Genomic DNA, 16,587 nt, shown 5'->3' on the forward strand with positions numbered 1-16,587 from the left:
TCCCTCATACTGTCCAAAGGTGGCATGTCCACCCAACAAGGGAGCCAGGGCCCCCTCTGGTCACAGTCCAAGAGTCCCTCGTACCACTTAACTATCAGTCCATGATAGCCCAGGTGTCTGTGCAAATCACCAAGGCAAAGGTCCAGTACAGGCAGCTAGGTTCTCAGGGGGCCTCAGACCTCCCCCTCATCCCTGCCATCACAGAGCTCTGAAGACATTGCCCCACGGAGAAGCCTGTGGCAACAGTGGCCAACCTCTCCATCCCTGCTCTGGAGAGCATGCAGCTGTCCACCCCTGTGTCCCACAATCACAGCAACCAGACTGCCAGTGCCCACACTCCATCAGCTCTGCCCGGGTACAAGGCCGGACCCCAGAGTGTTCAGTTACCTGGGACGAGGCTGAGGCTGCCCTGAGGGACATTTTGCTGCTGGGTTCTTACCTCCTGGACGACCACTGGCCAGACTGAGTGTGCAGATGGCAACTTTAGCTCTCGACTCCTCATCCTCAGAAGAGGAGCTGGAAACGCCTGCTCCCGCCGACTCAGAGCCTTTCTGCCGGCCCGGCTCCATCTTCAGCTCCTGCAGCTGCCGGCTTTTGGGGTGCCCTCCCCTAATCACCTCCCTTCCTGTCCTTGTGTCCCTGGAGGGTGGGATGTGCCCTCCTGTCTGGCTGAGCCACTGCCCCTGTCCTCTCACCTCTCGGCCATGCTGAGCTCCACGGTGTTGGCCTGGAGGTGGTGACCCCCGGCCTCCTGCAGAGCCCCCGGGCCTGGTGTCTGCTCTGCGTGTTCCTGGCCTGTCAGCTGCTCATCAACCACATCCTCACCTAAGAGTCCTCCGGGTGCTGTGGCCGTGGCTGCAGAACTGGCCCCCCTCGCCCTCCCTGCAGCACCCAGCACTTTAAACCAGCCCCGGGGAGGCGGAGAGACTACTGAGCTCGCCCACTCTGGGCAGAGGGCCTGGGCGGCAGGAGGACAGCGGGAAGGACCTGGGGCCGCCCGGCTCCTCTAGGAGAGGCGGAGAGACTACGAGCTTGGCCACCCTGGGCAGAGGGACCGGGCGGCAGGAGGACAGCAGGAAGGACCTGGGGCCGCCCGGCTCCTCTAGGGGAGGTGCTGGCCTCTCTGAAGGGTCCTGGCCCAGCGCTGGCCTTGATGCTCAAGCCAAATGCCACTTTGGTCATGTGCTGCGCTCCCTGCAGCTGCCACTTGTCACTAAGGGTGTGGACTTGATGGGGGCAGGGAGGAGGCCCTCAGGGTTGAACAGTCCCTGCCCAGCAGGGGTGCAGGGTGTGCAGGGGTCCTAAGGGCCTCCGTGGTCCTGATGCACCTGCTGTCCCTCCTGACACCCTTCCTGTGTCACCTTGGGCAAGACCCTGAAAGCCCTGAGAGGGATCCTGGGGTTTCACTCTGCCCTTGTGCTGTTTGGAGCCTAATGAGAAGTAAAGACCCGGCCCCACCTCCCACAGCCCAGATGTGCAGGCGGGCTGGGCACCTATGAGCACAGGTGTGCATGCAGATTCGTTGGCCAGCAATCACACTGGGCCAGGGAGAGCCGGGTTTGCCAACTTGGTTCAGACCGATGCGTGGTCTTCCCATTCTACACTTTTTAAATAAACACAGTTGCAATATTTTAGGGAGCGAGTGGCATCTGGACTCTATTCATATCTGCAGTGCCACACAAGTGTGTGTGTATGTGTGTGTGTGTGTGTGTGTGAACACCTGCACGTGTAGGTACACGGAGCCTTAAACTATTTGTGGGTGTGCCCTCTGAGCTCATTGCCTGGTTTCCCCGTTTTTTAAATCCAGATTGTTGTTCTCTCCCCAACTTAGGGACATGTCTGTGCTCCATTCCTGGAAATGAACAGATAGACACATGAAGTGTTGTCTTTGGGGGGACTTCTGGGGACAAGGGGGTCTTCCTGGGAGAGATTCCAGGCCAGCAGGGGGCTGTCTGGGGTGGAAGGTCAAGGGAGGGGTCTCAGGCCTTGGGGGAGGAGTAGCTTGCAGGGAGCAGTGAGAAGCAGGCCCACCCTCCCTGGGACACACATGACAAGAGGCAGGGCATCCCATCAACTGTCCCATGAGCCAGCAGGACACACAGTGGCTCTGCCCAGCAGGACACCCCAGGGAGCTGCTGACACTGGGCGGCCCCAAGGCCCATTGTGCTTGATCTCTTCCCCCCACCGGCTGCCCCCTCCCTGCCCTACTAACCCCAGCCCAGCCCTGGCTTTGGTTCCAGTGTGACCCCATTCCTGGTACTCACAGCCACCAGCGCCAGAGGGAGTGGGCCTGCCTTTGCTGGGACCGCCCAGGATGCGGGAGCAGCTGACCATGGACCTTAGCACTGGTGTGGATTCCAGAATGATGTGGGGGCCCAGAGCTGGGCCTCCCCCCACCCCCCACTCAGTACCTGCTTCCCAGCCCGGGAGGGGCCAGAGCAGGAAGAGGCTGTGAGGCTGGGCAGCTGGAAGCTCTGAATGGAGCGCACTGCCCTGCTCAGCCTGACTCCAGAGCAGCAAGGGGCCCGTTCTGGCGACACAGTCATGTCAGTGGCATTTGCCAGCTTCCGGAGCCAGGTCCCAGGCGGACCTCCAGCGCCGGTGAAGCAGCCTGTTTGTGAGCCCCAGCGGCTGCGGGTCCCCCCCACTCCCGGGCTGTGCTGGGTGGGGGTCGTTGGAGGAGGTTTCAGGGAGGAGGCGGGCAGAGCCCGTGTTGCTGTGCCCGGGCCGTGCTTGCTCCTCGAAGGAAGGAAGGATCTCCTTCCAGGGAAAAACTCTCCCTTACGGGTTCCCCACCCTCCCCACCATCCCACTCCCCGAAGTTGAGTCCTTTCCGCTAAAAGACCCTGTGTGCTGAGGGGAGAGGGAGCGTTTGGGGCTCTTCTCCCGGGCTGAGGTCGGAGCCCTGTGACAACAGTGGGGGGGGGGGGGTCAGGCGTTAGTGGCTGTGTGCTGGTCCAGGATGCACCGGGAGGGGGTGCTAGCTTCCTGCTCTTGCCTGCGCTTGACACATTTTTGAGAATGCCAATATGTACCTAGAACTTTACACTGATCGCTCAGTCACCCGCTGTACGAGCCTCGTGACTTCTCTGAGGATGGGGGTGGGGGGGCTGCTCGTCCAGGGGGAGCGAATCCGAAGCCCTACAGCTGGGGAGAGCTCGCCCCACAGCTGGAAGCTTAGCCACTCTGGTTGCAGCTGGGAAACTTTCAACCAATAAGAAACGCTCCAACAAGTGATACACTTGCAGAATGAGGAACGCTATTTAAACCTCCCCGCGCGGCGCAGGAACCACCGCGATATCCGCGCCATGGACTCTGCGGACACATCTGCTGCTGTCCCTCCTCTGTACGCAGGTAGGTGGGGGGTGGCCGGGGCCTCGGGAAGGAAGACAGCGACAGTCGTGAGGGGGGCGAGCCCGGGCCGGGACAGAGTCTGAGGTTTGGAGTCAGGAGCGAAACCGGCAGCGGCAGAGCGCTCGGGCACCCCGGCACCCCGACATCCCGACACCCGGGATGGGAACGGGTCCGGGAGCAGCCCTGGGCGGGATGGCTCTGCGTGCCTTCGGCCGGGGGTGAGCGCGCAGGGGCAGCGCGGGCGGCAGACAGGTCTCCGCGGCCACCACCGCCCCGGGCTCTCCGGTCCCACTGTCCCTCTAAGCACTTAGCTTAGGTGCGTGGTCCCACCTAAAACTTTCCCCGTTTTTATAAGGTCTTATTTTTTTTATTGCTTTATAAAATGCCCATCGCTTTGATAAACCAAATAAATATTTTTGTATTTTAGCAAGATTTAGACCGTTAGTGTGATGCTACTAACATTCCTTTTTATGTTGCCTTTTTCTGCTTGTTTTTATTTTTTAAATTTTTGTGTAACTTTTATTCTCTTTGTGTTTCTGGTTTTAGATTAATTTGTATCTTTGGAGGAAAATCAGTTTGTATGAACAGATCTGTGAATCAGGGTGAGGATTGGGTAGTAGGCCTTTTATGTTAATTACACTCCCCCTTGGTAGTATGTAAAAATATGTAAATTTGCTGCATTTCCGGACTTGGAAATACCTGGAGAGGAGGAACCTAATGCAACAATGTTTATAATTCTTCCAGAGCTCTCAGCGTGAGGATACTTTGTAACTAGGTCATAAGAGGACTATAACGTCCTAGGTTAGTGTAGCAATATTACAGTAAGTTACCTTGGTTGATGTTGACTTTCTTTTGGAGGAAGTTTATATTTTGTGTGAGGCTGATTTACTTTTTGGCTGTCCGGGGATGCAGTAGGAGCCATAATATGCTAATTTTGTTACCTTCTGCAGTAATGAGTCAGTTTAGGTAACAGACCCTGTTCTCAGTAACAAGACTTGGACTACTTGAGCCAAAGTGAAGTGTCACCTTTCTGGGCTGTTTAGTCTCTTACTAGATATCATCCCTCTACCAGAAAAAAAAATGCTCCACTGTCTTCAGAACAGGCAGGACTCCTGTGGCTCTTCTATAACATTTGGTTTTCTCCAGCTTTGAAGGCCGCTCCCCCCGCCGCCCCCCCCCCCCCCACACACACATTGACATCCATTCATGGTGCTGTCTGGCCTGGATGCCACCTAGTCCCCGACGCCCTCAAATGTCCAGTTGGCCGCACCTGTCGCGAGCCAGCCACGATGAGTCTATTCCGGGGTCTCGAGCGGGAAAAGGCATGGAATTGAATAGACAGAGACTTAAAGATGTATACATACAGATGGGTTCGGGAGGATGGCACAGCCAACAGTCTCTTCTGTTCCTCAGCTGTAACATGGCGGCTCCCAGAGGTGCATCTGTCTTTATTCATGGAAAAAAATGTGGTCCATTAGCAATTCAATTGAATTTCCAAGACAACTCAAAGACAACCCCCAGCATACCATTCAAATTAACTGTACACCAATAAGAAACTAGCTTCCTGCCTTTTCCATAGAACATGGGTGGGACAAGCCAGAATTAAGCATAGCTCTTTGTTAACTGAGCAGGTGAGTTGAGGGCTGGGCCCAGCATCTCTGTCCCCTAGATACAGTGTATCCAGATTGTAAAAACACCCTGTTTATATTTCAGTCCCCAACACCAGGTGGAGCAGGGGAGTCTTGGGCCATTACCCCACAAGACTGCTGAATTTACTTGTTACCACAATATTGTTTCATCTAATCTGACTAATAAACTCGGTTAACTGACTTGAATGTCGGCATCCAACCCACTTTTTTTTTCTTTTTTGTGACAAGGACAGAGAGAGAACAGAGAGAGAGTTACAGAGAGACAGGAAGGGAGAGATAAGAAGCATCAATTCTTCATTGCAGCTCCTTAGTTCATTGATTGCTTTCTTATTGTAAGGTACCAAAAAGCTAAAAATTAATATTAATATTCTGGGAGGAAAGGTCAGGCTTTCCTGTCCCGTCCCTCCTTTGGGGAGGGGAAGAAGAAGAATGTAGAAGTTTCTGGCTCACAAGAACAACGAGTCATTTAGTTTTAAATCTAAAATAAAGGTTAACCAAAAAGCCTCTTCTCTTTCAATGGGAGGCAGAATTTATATACCATCTTGCATTGACTGTAGTTCCTCCCCCTTCTGGGATCTTGAGAGTAAAGTACCTCTAGAGTAGTGAGGGAAGATGAACCCTAAAAGATTTGTAAACATCTTTGATTGTGTTACCTTGAAAGTCTGAATGTTTCTGTGTATCCCTTAAACAAATGTTGTCAGCCCATGCCATAATGTCATGCTCTCCCCCGCCCGTGTGTGATCGAGGGTATATAAGCAGCCCCTGAACTATTTTTGGGGACTGCATGATGTGGGTCTGATGCCCTGTGTCAGCCATATGCGGCTGGCATATTTAATAAATCTCCTTCTTTAATAAAGCTCTTCAAAATTCATCTGACTGGGTGTCTCTATGTGAACTTGATGAAGTGAGCTACCGTGCCTTTCAGAATCTGGGGTGTGGTACTTTATAACATTCTCATATGTGCCTTAACCAGGGGAGCTGGGGAGGCTCCAACAGAATAAGTGACCCATTGTTCAAGCCAGCGACCTTGGGCTCAAGACAGTGACCTCTGGGTTCAAGCCAGTGACCATAGGGTTATGTCTATGATCCCACACTCAAGCCAGTGACCCCACACTCAAGCTGGTGAGCCTGCGCTCAAGCCGGCGACCTCGGAGCCTTGAATCTGGTTCCTCTGCATCCCAGTCCGACCTTCTATCCACTGCGTCACTGCCTGGTCAGGCCGACTCTTGTCCTTGTAGAACACGGGTAAGGTACTTGCCAATAGCAGTAGAGGTAGGATTAGAGGTTAGAGGGTCAGCTCAATGTCTTTTGACAAGAATATTGACTAGAATGAATGAATAACAACATCTGCCCACCAAGCCACTGTCTGTCCACCTTTGTCACCTCCTTTAAACCAAACAAGTACTTTCCTCCCTTATAGAAATGCTTGTTTCATAGAATAGGGGCAACATTCACTGTTTTTGTTTTTTAGATTTTATTTATTGATTTTACTGGGGGAAGGTGCTCGAGAAGCATCAGCTCATACTTGCTCAAATTTAGCAGTTCATTGATTGCTTGTTATATGTGCCTTGACCGGACAAGGCTAGGGTTTTAAACTGATGACCTCAGCATTCCAGGTCGACGCTCTATCCAGTGTGACACCACTGGTCAGCTGTACCACAGGTTTTTATCCGCTCGTCCACTGAGGACACTTGCGCTGTTTCCAGATCCTGACTATTGCACACAGCGCTGCAGTGACCGTGGGGGTGCATGTCATATTTTTAATTAGGGTTTTGGAACCCACAACTCCTAAGGTGACAATGGATGGAGCTGCCCAGAACTGCACACACCACGTGTTCCCTTCCGTCCCCGCTCCCTGTGAGGACAGACAGGGACTGTGGTTAACGGGAGAGGCCAGGAGACATCTCTGTGCCACGTTCTGTGTTGTGCAGCAGGAGGAGTCCAGAGACGGGGTCCCCCAGGGAGTTCGGGGCGGAGTTCCCAGTCTGGCCACTGCGGGGTTGCTTCAAGCACAGATCTTCTCAGGCATGGGTGTCTAAGTTAGCAGTGACCCAAATGTCCTGGGACACACTGCAGTCCGGTGGTCAGAGAGGGCCTCTCCGGGCTGGAACGGGCTCCTCGGGGGGAATGGCTGCTTCCGAGGAGACTGAGAGGAAGGAGTTGGGGATGGACTGGCCTGCACACGAACCCAGCAAAAAGGAAGGGACTGAGAGATTCAGCGTGACCACAGGACATAGGGCTTAAGGGACAGGCTGAGGCTGGCACCTCCTCCAACATCTAACCTGGGTGTGACAGGAGGGTGTGGCCAGCTGTGTGCTTTGACGTTCATTCCAACTGCCCAGTGCCTGGCATTCCCCAGCTATCTGGCCCAGTGTGCTCCAATGAGAGCAGAACCTGGGAATGCTCGGTGGTTCCCGGGGAAGGGGTCCCGCTCCACCTGCTCCTAGAAAAAGCTGTGTGGCTGCGAGTGTGGACCTGCGGTCGCCACATCTCTTCCAAGAGGGAAGACGGTCCACAGCTGGAGCCCACGGAGAAGGGCACAGGCGAGCGAGTAGAGAGAAGCCAGAGCCCTGAGCAGACCAGACCTGCAGGCAGCTCTGACTGCACACTCGTCAGGCACATGAGTGGGCCCGCCGGTCAGCCTGGCCGGCGTATACTAAGGGGCCTCCAACGCGCCCCACAGACTGCACTGTTCTGCAAGTGCTCTCTCCACCTCTGGGTTATCTCCCCGGAAGATTCCCCCAAGCCCAGGCCCACCCAGCATCTCAGGATGAAACTTTATTTGGAAGCAGGGTCTTTGTAGACCTGCTCTAGTCAGGTGAGCTCATACCGGGGTAAGGCAGGTCTTAACCAATGGCCATGGCCCTTCAAGACAGCAGTCTGTATGCAGAGAGCAGTCCGTATGCAGAGAGCAGTCCGTATGCAGAGAGCAGTCCGTATGCAGAGAGCAGTCTAGATGCAGAGAGCAGTCTAGATGCAGAGCGTTCTAGATGCAGAGAGCAGTCTGTATGCAGAGAGCAGTCCGTATGCAGAGAGCAGTCCGTATGCAGAGAGCAGTCTGTATGCAGAGAGCAGTCTAGATGCAGAGAGCAGTCTGTATGCAGAGAGCAGTCTGTATGCAGAGAGCAGTCTGTATGCAGAGCGTTCTAGATGCAGAGAGCAGTCTGTATGCAGAGAGCAGTCCGTATGCAGAGAGCAGTCCATATGCAGAGAGCAGTCTGTATGCAGAGAGCAGTCTGTATGCAGAGAGCAGTTCATATGCAGAGAGCAGTCTGTATGCAGAGCGTTCTAGATGCAGAGAGCAGTCTGTATGCAGAGAGCAGTCTGTATGCAGAGAGCAGTCTATATGCAGAGCGTTCTAGATGCAGAGAGCAGTCTGTATGCAGAGAGCAGTCTGTATGCAGAGAGCAGTCCGTATGCAGAGAGCAGTCCGTATGCAGAGAGCAGTCCGTATGCAGAGAGCAGTCCGTATGCAGAGAGCAGTCCATATGCAGAGAGCAGTCTATATGCAGAGAGCAGTCCATATGCAGAGAGCAGTCTATATGCAGAGAGCAGTCTATATGCAGAGAGCAGTCCATATGCAGAGAGCAGTCTATATGCAGAGATCAGTCCATATGCAGAGAGCAGTCTATATGCAGAGAGCAGTCTATATGCAGAGAGCAGTCTATATGCAAAGAGCAGTCCATATGCTGAGAGCAGTCTATATGCAGAGAGCAGTCCATATGCAGAGAGCAGTCTATATGCAGAGAGCAGTCTATATGCAGAGAGCAGTCCATATGCAGAGAGCAGTCTATATGCAGAGAGCAGTCTATATGCAAAGAGCAGTCCATATGCAGAGAGCAGTCTATATGCAGAGGTCAGTCCATATGCAGAGAGCAGTCCATATGCAGAGAGCAGTCCATATGCAGAGAGCAGTCTATATGCAGAGAGCAGTCCATATGCAGAGAGCAGTCCATATGCAGAGAGCAGTCTATATGCAGAGAGCAGTCTATATGCAGAGGTCAGTCTATATGCAGAGAGCAGTCTATATGCAGAGAGCAGTCTATATGCAGAGCGTTCTAGATGCAGAGAGGAGACGGCACACGGAGAGGGTGACGTGCAGACAGAGGCAGAGGTCAGAGCAATGCGTCTAGGAGCACAGGGGCACCAAGGAGCGCCGGCCCCACCCAAAGCTGAGAGCCGCAGAGGCCGGAAGGATCCTCCCCAGAGCCTTCGGAGGGAGCGTGGCCCTGCCACACCTGGACGGCGGACTCCCGGTCTGCAGAACTGCAGGAGAGTCATTCCTGTTGGTTTTGAAAGTGTCCAGTTGTGGTGCTTTGATACAGATGGACCCGGGACACGCACACAGTGACAATGGTCATTCCTGGGACACAGTTCTGCCCTTCTCCCAGCCCAGAGCTCCCATCCTCTGGAACTTTGTATGGCTTTCGTCCTCCCTCCCTCCCCACCTTGCTGCAGAGACCTGTCTGTAAAGGCAGCTCTGCGCCCTCTGCCCCTCATGGAACCGTCACTGTCCATGTGCTGACTGACTCCAGCACTGCTGGGGCTTGAGCCCGCAGTTCCACCTGCAGACTGCAGGGGGCACTGTTGTCTGTGGAATGAGGGGATCTAGGAGTCAGTGGATGAACTGAGTCAGCCCTGCCATTTGCTTGATTTAATCTACAGAATGGCTCCTCCTGGTGGCTGGTGCTACCATTTCACAGATGGGGAAACCCAGGGGGCAGCTGCATAAGTGACCCACAGAGGACAAGTGGTGGATGGGGGAGCTGGACCCAGGTTGTTGGATGGCCCCGTGCCCCAAGGCTGACACACCTGGTACAGCGATTGCAGTTCTCTGTGCAGTCCTCGGAGTCGCAGTAGGTCCCGGTCTTACACTGACACCGCCGGTCTCTGTACGGGTCGCAGTCACTCACCATCTCCTGGTCGTCTAGAGGGAAGGCAGGGGGTCAGTCACCAGGGCTGGGACTCTGTCCCTGGCCACGCTGGCATGTCTGGCCCCTTAGTCACCGGAACTGACCTGCTCACTCCGTCCTTTCTAATGTTTAGGGACGAGGTAACAACCAGACCTGATTTCCTGCAATTGGGGTGACTGTGGAGGAGCAGGAAGGACAGAGCCATACCTCAGAGACACCCCCAAATTATTATCTTTCTCACCCCCCCCCAAAGAAAATTGAGGTAGTGATGTTTATTTTTGTCACACTGTTTTCATTGACTGATGATTACATACAATTCTTAAGGTGTTAAAATACTTATATTGCAGGAATCAAAGGAGGACAAAAGGCCTGACCTGTGGTGGCGCAGTGGATAAGGCATCAACCTGGAAACACTGAGGTTGCTGGTTCAAAACCCTGGCTTGCCTGGTCAAGGCACATATGGGAGTTGATGCTTCCTGCTCCTCCCCCTTCTCTCTCTCTCTCTCTCTCCCCCCCCTCTAAAATGAATAAATAAATAAATAAAAATTATAAAAAAAAAAAAAACAAAGGAGGACAAAAATGCCTAGACAACTTGATGAAGGAAGTAGGATTTATTAAAACATAGGCTCCTGGCCCTGGCCAGTTGGCTCAGTGGTAGAGCGTCGGCCTGGTGTGCAGGAGTCCCAGGTTCGATTCCCGGCCAGGGCACACAGGAGAAGCGCCTATCTGCTTCTCCACCCCTCCCCCTCTCCTTTCTCTCTGTCTCTCTCTTCCCCTCCTACAGCCAAGGCTCCACTGGAGCAAAGTTGGCCTGGGCGCTGAGGATGGTTCCATGGCCTCTGCCTCAGGCACTAGAATGGCTCTGGTTGCGACAGAGCGACGCCCCAGATGGGCAGAGCATCTCCCCCTGGTGGGCATGCCAGGTGGATCCCAGTCGGGCACATGTGGGAGTCTGTCTGACTGCCTCCCTGTTTCCAACTTCAGAAAAATACCAAAAAAAAAAAAACCCCACAAAAAAACAAACAAACAAACAAAAAAAAAACACGGGCTCCCTGACATTGACTTTCTTACAGGTTATAGACCTTTATAGTATCTAAGCAATGGGCATGTGATTTCTTTGTTTAAGGTTTCCCAGGACTCAAGGAGAGGGCAGGCAGACCTTTGGTGGGGTCAGCAAGGGGGAATGGGTTTCCAGATCACTGGTCATAGTTACATTCAGATCCTGCTGTTCTTGTTTTGTATTGTAACTATGGGATAGGGATAATTTACCACTGACTGCCTCAGTTACCCCAGCTGTCTCCTTTCCCTTGTATTCTTTTCATTTCTTCCTTCTCAGGGAAGAGGGGCCCGCCCCTCCTTCTTCACTTAAAACTACACAGCTAGTCCAATTCTAAGAAGTTAAATGTCTCCAAGTAAGAGACAGGAACTGTGGATGGAAGAGCTCTGCATAAGTGGATAGAGCGTCGGACTGGGATGTGGAGGACCCAGGTTCGAGTCCCCGAGGTCGCCAGCTTGAGCACGGGCTCATCTGGCCTAAGAAAAAAGGTCACCAGGTTGGACCCAAGGTCGCTGGCTCGAGCAAGGGGTTACTTGGCCTGCTGAAGACCCACGGTCAAGGCACAGATGAGAAAGCAATCAATGAACAACTAAGGTGTGGCAGCGAAGAACTAATGATTGATGCTTCTCATCTCCTTTCCTGTCTGTCTGTCCCTGTCTATCTCTCTCTCTGTCCCTGTAAAAAAGAAAAGAAAAAGGAAGAGCTCTGTGTAGTCAGAGGTCAATACCGCATAATTCTCAGGGGCACCGAGAGGGATATAGATTACTAACCCGCGAGGAAGCACCAGGCAAGGGTGGTAGGAGACAGGAAGCTCTGTATCCTTGGGGTGCAGCCAATGGGCCATTTGGGGGCATCGAGGACCAGGTGGCATCCAGGCCATACAGCACCATGAGTGTCTGTCAATGTGTGTGTGGGGAGTGGCCTACAAAGCTGGAGAAAACCAAATGCTATAGCAGAGCCACAGGAGTCCTGCCTGTTCCAAAGACAGTGGAGCAGTTTTTTTGTGTGTTTTTTTTTCTGGTGGAGGAATGCTATCTAGTAAGAGACTAAACAGCCCAGAAAGGTGACGCTTTATTTTGGCCTAAGTTATGCAAGTCATGCCACTGAGAACGGGGTGTGATACCTAAACTGACTCATTACTGCAGAACGTAACAGAATGAGCATGTCACGGCTCCTACGACATCCCCCAACCCCCAAAAAGTAAATCGGTCTCACACAAAATATAAACTTCCCCCCAAAGAAAGTCAACACCAACTTAGGGATCCTACTGTAATATTCCTACACTACCTAGGACATTAGAGTCCTTTTATGACCTAGTTACAAAGTATCCTCATGCAGAGAGCTCTAGAAGCAATATAAACATTGTTGCATTAGATTTCTCTTCTCCTGGTAGTTCCAAGTCTTGAAATGTGGCAAATTTACGTATTTTTACATACTACTATGGGTGTGTATGTGTGCGTGCACATAAGTAAAATAAAAGGCCTACTTCACAATCCTCACCCTGATTCACAGACCTGATCATACAAACTGTTTTTCCTTCAAATGATACTGAAGAAGGAGGAGCAGGCCCTCTCTTCCCTGAGAAGGAAGAAATGAAAAGAATACAAAGGAAAGGAGCCAGCTGGGGTAACTGAGGCAGCCAGTGGTAAATTATCTATATCCCATAGTTACAATACAAAACAAGAACAGCAGGATCTGAATGTAACTATGACCAGTGATCTGGAAACCCCTTCCCCCTTGCTAACCTCACCGGAGCTCTCCCTCCCCTTCCTTGAGTCCTGGGAAACCTTAAACAGAGAAATCACATGCCCATTGCTTAGATACTGTAAAGGTCTATAACCTGTAAGAAAGTCCACTTCGGGGAGCCTGTGTTTTAGAGCTACAAACCCCACGTGCTCCTCCAGCTTAATAAATTCTCCTTCCTTTCTTGGTTGAACTATCTGAGTGTCCATCCTCTGCCTGGTTGCTTCCTGCTACAGATTCTGGTGCATTGTCTGGGAAGCAAGGAGGAGTGACACCCACATTTGGCGAACTTTGGGTACCCCACTGGGGAGCCCCCAAACCATCCTGTAGACGTGCCTGCTGAGTGCTCACTGGGAATTTTCCCGTGTGGACACCTCACAGGGCGGGAAGGGGAATTCCCATGTGCTGTCCCGGCAAGATTCAGATAATAGAGGAACGGGAACAGGGGCATCTGAAGCACGGTAAGGCATTCAAGGCAAGGGCGGCCAGCTGAGATCCTGCCGTGCTGGGCAGAAGGGAGGCTGGTCACCCTCCGGAGAGCCACTGATCGCCCTCTATAGGTCAGGAGCAGTGACTCGTCACCCCGCGCTGGTGTGTGGGAGGCTGTGTGAAAGAGAGTGAGAGCAGAGTGAACAAGACAGACACCGGGAGAGGGGTCCGACTCTCTATAGGGACAAAGTGAGTGTTGGGTCCTGAACCGCGGTCCCGCAGGGCACCTCATACGGCTAGGGGGCAGAATTGTGTGCTGACGGTTTATATCAGCCTGCTGTAAGCCAAGAGGGCCCGCCACTTCCGTGAGGGGAGCGGCCGGTGGACTGAAGCGAGTGGCGTCCCCTCCAAGTTTCCTCTTCTCGTCCCCCATTCCTTCTTCTAGCGTGACTGCTGTCTCTCGTGGGGGGTGTGGGAGGTTCACAGGGAAAACCCGCTCCTTTAGCCACGAAGGTCAAGAATTTTAAGAAAGGATCCTCAGGGGTTACAGGGTTACTATGTACCTAGGGAAATTGAGGACCTTGTGTGAGTTAGACTGGCCCACTGTTGGGGCAGGGTGGCCCTCAGAAGGAAGCTTGGATACGTCTGTTGTACAGCAGGTATGGCAGGGAGTCACTAGAGACCCAGGCCACCCCGGCCAGTTTCCCTACATAGACACTGGGCTTACACTAGTGTTGCACCCACCCACTTGGTTCAGACTTCTACAGTATTAGTAGCTAAGGCAGGGAAGCGTTCCATGAGATCCAGAGAGCTGCTGCAGCAGCCAAAGCCAGAAATTCTAACTCCTCCAACTTACGTGCTAGTGAGCCTGTATCAATCATACCTGACTCTCTGTCCATCGCAGAGACAGTCGCTGACTCAGGCCCGTCATCGCCAGATTTATCAAGTCTGAACGTAAGCTCGCCCGAGCTGGAGGTGACGCCCACTGCTCCACCAGAATCAGGCCCAGGCTCTCCCCCTCTAGCTGGGAGGTTACACTAAACAATGCCTGGTGTGCAGATGCCTCTGCGAGAAGTAGGAAACACAGTGATAAATGAGCAGGGGAATATGGTGGAACAGCAGGTACGGGTGTACCAACCTTCCACCACCACCGACCTCCTCACTTGGAAGCACCACACTCCCTCCTATACAGAAAAGCCGCAGGCCCTAATAGATCTCATGCAATTCGTATTCCAGACCCACAGTCCTATGAGGCAGGCTGTTGTCAATTGCTCCTCACTCTGTTCAACACAGAGGAAAGATGCCGGATAATGCAGGTGGCAACTAAATGGCTAGTGGAGAATGCTCCTGAGGACCACCAGAACCCCAGGCATATGCAAGGGCCCAGATGCCAGGAGAGGATCCTAAGTAGGACCCAAATAAAGAGGAGTGTCGGGAGCTGATCAACAACTGCTGGCTGACAAGGTCACAGCAGGAGAAGACCCACAACTGCTGGCTGACAAGGTCACAGCAGAAGAAGATCAAAAACTACTGATTGACAAAGTCACAGCAGAGAAGACCAATGGCTGCTGGTTGACAAAGTCACCGCAGTGAAGACCAATGGCTACGGGTTGACAAAGTCACCGCAAAGGAAAGGCACAACGATACTTCCCCTTTTGACTTTTTGAATTAATCTGGCCTTATATCCCCCCTTTTTTGTGTGCTATTATTTGTGGCACAAGGATAATAGTACCGTGCTTTCCCTGTAGATTTGTAGTAATTTCTTTGGAAATGAGACAGAAGGTGTAAGTTCCACAGAAAACCCTGTAAGCCCCTTGAACTGGGCTCATAAATATAAGAGGCTGGCCATGATATCCCTCATAAAGGGTTAAGTTTGTAGGAGAATTTCTTCTTATTAATCATGTTAGAAAGAATAAAGTTAGAACTTAACTAGTGTATGAATATAGTAAATGAATAAAGTTTAACTAGACATTAGAATCTTAGGTAAAGTGTAGTGGAGTGGCCTGTTGCATGGCCTTGGATGGGAGCACAGCTGGCAAGTAAAGAATGTTTTGTTAAAAGACTTGTTTTGTGACTGAAGGCAGTTACTGGGCTTTTCTCAGTAAAACATTCTCATGAGATTTTTGTATTTTCCGAGAATAAGGAGAGGAATGTGGTAGGATTCATAGCAGCAGTAGCAACTAATGCCTTCCGATATTATGTTGCTACTAAGCTATCTTGCAGGTGCACTCTATATATCTTTAAGCAAAAGTTACTCTTGATGTTAGGCCAATTTCTTAATAAGCAAGCCTTTTGAAGTCTTGTGAGAAAAATTAGGACACTGCATGAACTCAGGACCATTTGCCAGAGCAAGCGGTGGTCCTTTGCTAGTCCTTGATGATTTCGTCTGCTATCTCTCTCTGCGCCCTTGACTCACAACAGTAAGGTAGAGTTATTAATTAGTACTAATCTTTTAGAAGTTTGTACCAATATTGTTATTGCTATTCAAGTTATTGTATAACTGTACTTTGAATGACTTACCACCTGATTTGTAGCTTATAGATATGAATTAACTGTTATCTAGAAATATGTAACCAGAGTGAAACAAAAACAATGATGTATTCAAAATACCATGTGATTGTAACTTAGTGTGTGTGCATAAAAAGAAAGCTAGACCAGCATTTGGCGGAGATGCCTGGCAGTAAATGCTAACTAGAGAATAAAGAGAAAGAAAAGAATTCGGCTCTCCCACTCGATTCGTGCCGATGCCGTCTCTTCCTGTGAGACCCCTGGATCCCCCCTGGGGCTCGACCCCGGCAGAAGTGCATTTGTCTTTATTCAAGGAAAAGATGTGGTCCATTAGCAATTCAATTAAGTTTCCAAGACAACTCAAAGACAACCCCCACCATACCATTCAAATCTAACTTTACACCAATAAGAAACCAGCTTCCAGCCTCTTCCAGAGAACATGAATGGGACAAGTGAGAATCAGGTATAGATCTCTGTTAACTGTCAGGTGAGGAGGGGAGTTGGGCCCAGCACCTCTGTCTCCAAGATATATTCAAATTGCAAAATACTCTGTTTATATTTCGGTCCCCAACAGATCCACTATTGGGCAGATAAAATATCTATATGCTCACTTTGTTAAAGATGGCGCTACCCATGTGGAAGCCCATCACCCAGGTGATAATATTAATTGCCATTCTTGCTTGAGATGGGCGTGATTTTATTAATGTGTGTTGGGGGCAAGCTGTGAGCAGGCAGGATCCTTATAGCCTAAGGCTTAGTTTATATATATATATATATATATATATATATATATATATATATATATATATAAATTTTTATTAATTTTAATGTGGTGACATCAATAAATCAGGGTACATATGTTCAAAGAAAACATGTCCAGGTTATCTTATCATTCAGTTGTGTTGCATACCCATCACCCAAAGTCAGATTGTCC

At 51.2% G+C, this 16,587-nt stretch overlaps 1 protein-coding gene across 4 annotated transcripts in view; it reads right to left on the reverse strand.

Moving 5' to 3' along the window:
- Positions 1-16,587, reverse strand: part of LOC136319043 (tumor necrosis factor receptor superfamily member 22-like) — a 124,931-nt gene that overhangs the window by 26,706 nt on the left and 81,638 nt on the right. The gene's annotated exons all lie outside the window — the stretch shown is intronic.

Source organism: Saccopteryx bilineata, chromosome 1, assembly GCF_036850765.1.
Source record: "Saccopteryx bilineata isolate mSacBil1 chromosome 1, mSacBil1_pri_phased_curated, whole genome shotgun sequence".
NCBI lineage: Eukaryota > Metazoa > Chordata > Mammalia > Chiroptera > Emballonuridae > Saccopteryx > Saccopteryx bilineata.